The sequence below is a fragment of the Callorhinus ursinus genome, unplaced genomic scaffold, assembly GCF_003265705.2.
Source record: "Callorhinus ursinus isolate GAN/ISIS: 27379988/994484 unplaced genomic scaffold, GSC_fseal_2.0 scaffold10, whole genome shotgun sequence".
NCBI lineage: Eukaryota > Metazoa > Chordata > Mammalia > Carnivora > Otariidae > Callorhinus > Callorhinus ursinus.
In genome coordinates, this window is record NW_027397072.1 from 86,690,381 (window position 1) to 86,697,239 (window position 6,859).

The window sequence follows — 6,859 nt, forward strand, 5'->3', positions numbered from 1 at the left end:
AAGCTGAAAGAAGTAGAAACCAGGAGACTCACACTGTAAGAATATCAAAGGAAATTCTTTAGACTGCAGGAAAATGATATCACCTGAAAGCACAACCCCTCAAGAAAGAATAAGGAGTACAATACTTGACAAAAATGTGTGTAAATATAACTAATATTGACTTTTCAGAGATATAGGTAACTTATGTAACTAAAAAATATGCATAAACTAAAATACCTGACAAAGCTGATGTGACAACAACAGGGTAAATGTTAATTAAAGGTTCTGAGGTTCAGAGGTGCCTGGGTGGCTCTGTTGGGTAAGCATCCAACTCTTAGTTTGGGGTCGGGCCATGATCTCAAGGTCATGGGATCCAGCCCCTCATCTGGCTCTGTGCTGGGCATGGAGCCTACTTGAGATTCTCTCTCTCCCTCTCCTTCTGCCCCTCCCTTTTCCTGCTCTCTCTCACTCTCTCTAAATAAATTAATTAATTAATTAAGGTTCTGAGCTTCTGGCAATGCAGACATAGAGGTAAAAGTAAAACTTTATATTCTAATGTAAAAAGTCAAGGACATATGTGGCAATATATATGGTAATCACGAAAATAATAGTAAAATAATGGATTTCCAGCAAGTTGATAGAAGAAAATGGAATTATAACAAATATTTGATAATCCTTAAAAAGGGCAAGAACTAAGGAAATGAAGAATATAAAAGAGATAGGCCAATTTCAAAAAAATATGTAAGAATGTATAAACCTACATGATGATTCAGTGGATCCCCTATTACAGACCTACTCCTCTAGCTCCATCCAGTTCCGTGACTCTTTTCGTGTGGGATTGTCTATGGAAAGAAAAGTCCCAAATGGCCAGAAAGTATTCACAACTTCCAGAGCAGTGGAACACTTACCATGTTCTTTCATGGATATGCACACCCCCCAAATCTGCTGCAGGAAGTAAGGTTTCTAACCAAGACTAAAGTTTTTTTTTTAATAAACTTTTCATTTTAGGGGCATTTTATAACATTACAGAAAACTGCAAAAATAGCACTGAGAATCCCCATAGAGTCCACACCCAATTTCCCTACGTCTTGCATGAGTGTGGTACATTTGTTACAACCAATGAACCAATATTGCGCTATTATTAACTAAAGCTCATATTTTAGTTTTTACCTAATGTCCCAGGATTCCATCCAAGACACCACATTGCTTTTAGTCATCATGCCTTAAGCAACTCTTGGATTTCACGGTTTCACTTTTCTGGTTATTGAAGACCATGACAGTTTTGATGAGGACTGGTCAAGTATTTTATGGAAAGTCTCACAAGTGGGATTTATTAAGTGTTGTTCTCATGATTATATTGGGGTTATATGGTTTTTTGGGGGAAGACGATAGAGGTAAATTGCCATTCGCATATTGTCATTTTAAATGTACCTACTATCAACATGACTTAGGGCTGGTGAGGTTGACATCAGGCACTACTCTAAACTTACTCTTTGAACCCCCCCTTTACATACTGCCCTATTTGAAAGAACATCACTGGGCACCTGGGTGTCTCAGTCAGTTAAGCGTCTGCCTTCAGCTCAGATCATGATCCAGGAGTCCTGGGATCAAATCCCATGTGTGGCTCCTTGCTCAGTGGGGACCCTGCTTCTCCCTCTTCCTCTGCTCTTCACCCCCCCACTTGTGTTCTCTGTCTCAAATAAATAAATAAAATCTTTAAAAAAATGAAATAACGTCACTGTGTACAGCCCACACTCAAGGGGTGAAGACATATATATGATCCACAAGCTTGAGGGCAGAGAATCTCCATACATTATTTGGTATTCTTCTGTATGGAAAATTTATCTCTCCCCCATTTACTTATCTATCTATCATCTAGCTAGCTAACTATCATCTATCTATTCAATTATTATATTAGCATGGACTCATGGATATTTATTTTATACTTTGGGCTATAATACATAAGCTTTTATATATTGTGTGCAAAATATATTCCAGCTTTGACCACTGGAAGCTCTTTTAGTTGGATCCTGTATGTCTTTGACATAATCCATCACTGTGGGTTTGGGTTTTTATTTAATTATTTAAATTTTTTTTCAAGGACTTCCTCACTTTTTAGTGCTAAAAACTGCTCAAAGCTCATTGTGTATGTTTCTTGCCTTTCTCTTAGAATCCTCTGTCTCTCTAAGAAGCTCTGCTTTTTTGGTCTTTGTTTAGTTTATATTATAGAATGATCTTAAAAACCAAGTTATGAGTGGTAGAGGTATTCATTACTACTTGGATATTGCTGGTTTTAGAACCTCTCAACTGAAAGAGCAAAGAACTCCAGCATACAGAATTATCTATAATTATTTCTGTATGCAACCAAGTATATCTATTTTAAGCTAAACATGAGTTCCTACTGATGTCTTCAACTCTAATGCATTACCATGTGGATCATTCTAGACTACTCACTTGCTTTTCTGTGACCTGCTACTCCAACAGTGAGAAACTTGGAACCCATCATCTGTCCTTTATGTGTTTATTTGCTTGATCCTAGTATACATTTGTAATGGTATCAGAATTGTTAACCCAAGCCCCATGGGAAACAATTTTGTCAAGTAGGGTGCCGTGCTATGTCCAGTTTATCTTATTTATGTTTTATACAGCCCACTCACTTGCAAGGTCAGAAGAGTTTCACCTACCTCCCTGACTGAGGTTCCTATATTTTTAATACAGCTAGATTGTTTTGTCACATTGTGCATTCACTCCCCAAAGTCCTAAATCTTCTAAATAATTTTTATTTGAATTTATTGAGGTCCATTCACTCTTTGTGCTATAAAGTACTATGGGTTTTGAAAAATGTGTAATCCAACAATTCAGTACCATATATAATAGTTCCAATGCCAAATAAAATCCCTATGCTTTACCTGTTAACTACCCCTCCTTCTTCCATACCCATGGCAAACAGTCATCTCTATAGTGTTGCCTTTACCAGAATGTCATATAATTGGAATCCTATATATGTAGTATTTTCAGACAAACTTCTTAATTGTAGCAATATGCATTTAATATCCGTCTATGTCTTTTTGTGGCTTGATAGCTTATTTGTTTTAATCACTGTATAATATTCCATTGGATAGATGTACCATACTTTCTTTATCTATAACCTATTAAAGAATATTATAATTTTTTCAAGTTTGGTAAGATTATAAATAAAGCTGTTAAACAAATTCATGTGTAAGTTTTTATGTGAACATACATTTTAAAGCAATTAGGTAAATATTTAGGAGTGTGATTCCAGGATAATATGATAAAATTGTATTTAGCTTTATAAGAATCTGCAAAACCGTCTTCCAAAGTGGCTCTACTGTTTTGCATTCTCATCATGAGTGAATAAAAATTCCTGTTGCTGGGAGGGAGGAGCAAGATGGCGGAGGAGTAGGAGACCTGGATTTCGTCTGGTCCCAGGAATTCAGCTGGATAGGGATCAAACCATTCTGAACACCTACAAACTCAACGGGAGATCAAAGAAAAGAATACCAACAACTCTCAACAGAAAAGCGACCACTTTCTGGAAGGTAGGACATGCAGAGAAGTGAATCCGAGGCGATATTTGGGAAGATAGATGGCAGGGGAGGGGGCCTCCGTCTGCCACTTCTGGCAAGTGGTAGAGCTGCAGAGCACAAAATTGGAACTTTTAGAAGTTGGCTCCACCAAAAGATGTCGCTCCAGTGGCTAAGCAGGGGGTGGGCAAGGTGGAACCCTCACGGGGCAGTGTGGTCTTAGGACCCTCAGGGTCACAGAAAGACCAGAGGTGCCTGAGTGTGGCAGAGCTCCCAGGGATCAGAGCGGGGAAGCTGGCTGCAGAGATGGAGCCGAGGTGCGGGCTCTCAGATTGGGGTTGCGATAAACTGTGATCTGCGGCACAGTCGGGCCACTTCTCCTGCAGGGACCCAATAAGCAGCAGATCCAGGGAGACTCCCCTTCCTTCCCCTGGAGGAGTGGTGTGGGAGTGCACTGCAGGGATCTGCTGGGTCTGGAGACTCCACATGAGGTCGTGTGCCAGAGATAGAAATGCTCGGTCACAGGTTGGGTGAGCACAGAGTGAGGCCAGAGACCGGGGAGATGGGAGTGACTGATTGCTTTTCTCTGGGGCTCACTGAGGAGTGGGGCCCCAAGTTCTCAGCTCCTCCAGGGCAGAGATTGGGAGGCCACCATTTTCACTCTTGTCCTACAAAGCTGTACGGAAAGCTTACAGGGAACAAAAGCTCCCAAAAGCAAACCCGAGCAGATTACTTAGCCTGGACCCAGCAAAGGCGGGGCAATTCCGCCTCCAGCAAAGACATTTGGAAACCACAGCAACAGGCCCCTCCCGCAGAAGATCAGCAGAAACAGCCAGCCAAGACCAAGTTTACCGATCACTGAGAACAGCAGAAGGATTCTTTAGTCTTTCAAAGTTAATTTTTTTAACTGTCCTTTTTTTTTTACTTTTTCTTTTTCCCTTTTTCAACCAAAATCTTATCAATCCCTTTTATAAAAAACATTTTTATTTTTCATTTTTGGAGTCATATTCTATCCCTTCATAGTAGTTAATCTTATTTTTGGCACATATATATATAAGTTGTTCTCTCTCTACAACTTTGAGATACAGTTTCTTCTAACATCAAAATATACCCTAAATTTCTAGTGTATGGCTTTGTTCTAGCCTCCTGCCCTGATCACACTCTCTCCCTTTTTTTTCTTTTTTTTTAAACCCTCTTCTTTTTTTTTTCAACCAACTTCTTATCTTATCAATTCCTTTTATAAAATTTTTTGTAACTTTCATCTTTACAGTCATATTCCATCCCTTTATCGTATTAACCCTTATTTTAATATATATATATATATATATATATATATATATATACATACATTTTTCTTTCTTTAAAATTTTGGGAGGCACTTTCTTCTAACAGAACAAAATAGACCCAAAATCTAGTGTGTGGCATGAGCCTAATCATATTTGATTATATTCTGTTTTTTTGTTTTGTTCTGTTTTTGTTTCTTTTTATCTTTATCTTTTTCTTTTTTCTTTCTTTCCCTTTCTTTTCCCCTGGTTTCAGGTCTTTTCTGATTTGTTTAGAGTATGTTTTCTGGTGACGTTGTTACACTGTTAGCATTTTGTTCTCTCATTCATCTATTCTCCTCTGGACAAAATGACAAGATAGAAAAAAATCACCTCAACAAAAAGAACAAGAGGCAATACCGACTGCCAGGGACCTATTCAATATGGACATTAGTACAATCTCGGACCTAGAGTTCAGAATCATGATTTTAAAGATACTAGCTGGTCTGGAAAAAAGCATGGAAGTTATTAGAGAAACCCTTTCTGGAGAAATAAAAGAACTAAAATCTAACCAAGTTGAAATCAAAAAGCCTATTAATGAGGTGCAATCCAAAATGGAGGCTCTAACTGCTAGGATAAATGACTCAGAAGACACAATTAGTGATACAGAAGACCAAATGATGGAAAATCAAGAGGCTGAGAAAAAGAGAGATAAACAACTACTGGATCACAAAAGCAGAATTTGAGAGATAATTGATACCATAAGATGAAACAACATTAGAATAATTGGGATCCCAGAAAAAGAAGAAAGAGAGAGAGGGGCAGAAGGTATATTGGAGCAAATTATAGCAGAGAACATCCCTAATATAGGGAAGGAAACAGCCACCAAAATCCAGTAGGCACAGAGAACGCCTCTCAAAATCACTAAAAATAGGTCAACACTCCGACATCTAATAGTAAAACTTACAAGTCTCAGAGAAAAAGAGAAAATCCTGAAAGCAGCTCGGGAGAAGAGATATGTAACCTACAATGGTAGAAACATTAGATTGGCAACAGACCTATCCAGAGAGACCTGGCAGGCCAGAAAGGACTGGCATGATATATTCAGAGGACTAAACGAGAAAAATATGCAGCCAAGAATACTATATCCAGCTAGGCTGTCATTGAAAATAGGAGAGATAAAAAGCTTCCAGGACAAACAAAAACTAAAGGAATTTGCAAACACAAAACCAGCCCTACAAGAATTATTGAAAGGGGTCCTCTAAGCAAAGAGAGAGCCTAAAAGCAACATAGACCAGAAAAGAACACAGACAATATACAGTAACAGTCACCTTACAGGCAATACAATGGCACTAAATTCATATGTTTCAATAGTTACCCTGAATGTAAATGGGCTAAATTCCCCAATCAAAAGAAACAGGCTATCAGATTGGATAAAAAACAAGACCCATCATATGCTGTCTGCAAGAGACTCATTTTAGACCCAAAGACACCCCCAGATTGAAATTGAGGGGGTAGAAATCCATTTACCATACTAATGGACAACAAAAGAAAGCTGGGGTGGCAATCCTTAGACAAGACAAATTAGATTTTAAACCAAAGACTGTAATAAGAGATGAGGAAGGACAATATATCAGACTTAAAGGGTCTATCAAACAAGAAGATCTAACAAGTGTAAATATCTCTGCCCCTAACGTGGGAGCAGCTAATTATATAAGACAATTAATAACAAAAGAAAAGAAACATATCGACAACAATACAATAATAGTGGGGGACTCTAACACCCCCCTCAATGAAATGGACAGATCATCTAAGCAAAAGATCAACAAAGAAATAAAGACTTTAAATAACACACTGGACCAAATCAACTTCACAGATATATTCAGAACATTCCATCCCAAAGCAAAAGAATGCACAATCTTCTCTAGTGCCCATGGAACATTCTCCAGAATAGATCACATCCTAGGTCACAAATCAGGTCTCAACCAGTACCAAAAGAGTGGGATCATTCCCTGCATATTTTCAGACCTCAATGCTTTGAAACTAGAACTCAATCACAAGAAAGTCAGAAAG